This window comes from Homarus americanus, unplaced genomic scaffold (assembly GCF_018991925.1).
Source record: "Homarus americanus isolate GMGI-L3 unplaced genomic scaffold, GMGI_Hamer_2.0 scaffold50077, whole genome shotgun sequence".
NCBI lineage: Eukaryota > Metazoa > Arthropoda > Malacostraca > Decapoda > Nephropidae > Homarus > Homarus americanus.
In genome coordinates, this window is record NW_024732775.1 from 1 (window position 1) to 2,500 (window position 2,500).

Consider the following 2,500-nt stretch of genomic DNA (forward strand, 5'->3'; position numbering starts at 1 on the left):
GTTAATTCTCTCAGTCTTCCAGTTTCTTACGTTGTGTTGTATTATTCTTAAAGTTCTTACTGTTTGTCTATTGTCCATTATTTCTTATACTTGGATTGTGGCAGTCAGTTGGAGTGGAGACCTATCATCCTGTTTCCCGCTTCTGACTCTTCTATACTCTGACGGGTCTACTATTTTAAAGTCTTTGGCCGTAATCTTTAGTTTGTCCGTAGTAATTAGTGACCAGACATAATCTTCACTTAGGGATTTTTCTTGATATGTCCACTTGTATATCCCTCCTTCACAGTTTTTTTCTATTGTCCCTCCTGTTGGTCTCGATGTTGGGATTCCATGTTTTGTTGTAGTGATAACTTTTAATCCAATTTCTTCAGCAGATTCAGGTTGTATATTGTGATCAGTTTCCATCTTATCTTCTCTCCTCCTACTCCTTTGTCTGTCCTTTTGTTATTTCTATCTTCTCTTTGTCACTTCTAGTCATTTGTCTGGGATCTCTATCAGTCGCTTGTGTTCCTTGTGTATCAGCTGTTGCTCCTTACTCAAACCTTTGTTCGTCTTGATGTAGTCTTTCTCTCAGTTCGCTTGCATATGTTGTCTGAAATAGTTTTTCGGATTGTGGATTCTCTGGAAATATCATCTCTGGTAGGTTATTCAATTTATTTTCCTTCAATTCCTCATTGTATGATCCGATTGCAATGATATTGTGCAAATATTACTTCGTTCTTCATCATTACCTTATCATGTATTGGCTCACTTAGGTTTAATACCGGATTCTGGTCTATGAGCCTCCTTGGACCGCTCTCTTTTTATTTGAAGCATATATCATATCCTTCTTGTCTTGTTCCTTTTTTTCCTTGTTTCTTGTACTTTATCATGTGTTTTTTTTGTGGGCATGCCATTACTAACGTCCTGTATCATCTCATATACATTCCACGTTTCTCTTACAAGTTGAGACAGCTGTATGTATTTCTTTATTCAATTAGGTATGGTCGTCGCCTGCACAATCTGAAACGTACTTTTTCTTTCCGGACAGTCTCTCGTTGTGTATTTTTATTTGGGAAAAGCAGGGTTGCAGGCTGATGAATGTCTCCTTCTTTGTTGATGTGGTGTGACTGACATGTTGAATATTAGAAAGCCCTGTTGTAATACTTTCTCAGCCATTGACACTTCTTCAAACATGAGTATAGTCCTTTATCTTAATGACTTCTTCAATCTTCATCCACCTATTTTGGCGTTCCAGTTCTTCTTTCAGGTCTTCCTCCCGATCTCTTGATCGACTTGACGAACAAAAACTGATCTTTTTGCTTTTTGTTCTGGTGGCATGACAACAATAAGGCCTTCATTGTAAAATATATCTCTTGCTTCTTTTGAAAGGATTTTATCTGAATAAAAGTCATCTTTACAGATTACTTTAAAACCTTCATTGGTGCTATAAGGCCTTCGTTGAAGTGGGACTTGCAGTTTTGTTGTAAGTGATTTCTGCCCTTTTCCTTCCAATAAGTGTCCTTATCTCTATGTTTATTCTAATGCTAGTTGTCATCTTCTTGATTACATCTAATCCTACCTATAACACAGGGCTCCTGCACGGGCAATGACCCCCGCCCCCCTCTTGGGCCAGGCGTCGGGCTCTGCACAGGAATTACCTGTGACTATAATCATATCTAAAAAAGTTACTTACCTACCCGGTGACCCCGGACAAGGGGTGCCCTGCACTATCACGGTTCCCTTGCGGATCCCGACCGTGTATCGCGAAGTCCCGCCTCCCGTTCAAGGAACGGAGGGCATGAGGGGGATGAAAAAAGGAAAGAAGAGGACTTAGAGAGTAGAAACAGCCTACCTACCACGCCACGTTCGGTCAGCCAATCAGAGCACCGCAGTAAACGTGCATGTATCACGCCACCGTGGGGCACCACTGATTGGCCAATCCAGGACGTAGACGCACGGGTAGTAGTCAAAATTTGGGTAGGCCAAATATTTGTTTTTTCCAAAGTTGGAATTTCCGTACAATCTGTGATGGTAATTACACCGTCACTATGTTGAGGTACAATCACTAGGATTGAGTGTCTTATCACAACAAAGTTGCAGACTCAAACATGCAGCAAAAGAATCAGGTCTTCGCAGCTCCGTGTCTATTTTTTACTTAGGCTAGCATACCTAAGTTAAAAGCAAACTCCTTGCCAATACAAGAAGAGGATTTCTTATAGTCTAATAAACAATTCATCATGACCAAATACAGTATCTAACACAGGGGTCCGGGGCGCAGCCTATAATAACCATTTGATTGCATTATCTCTGAGAATAGTTAGCAATTATCCATTTGATTGCATTATCCCAGGTTAGGGGGTTGTGTGTGGTTCCATATCACCAGATTTATTAAAAACTCGTCAGGCTAAACAGTTTAGGCTAGATAGTGGTGGCTGCTTGGATTATTTCTTTGTCTCTTATTGACTTCGGGTGGCTAACCTCTATAAAATTGAGGACACCAATAGACTTTGTACTAAGG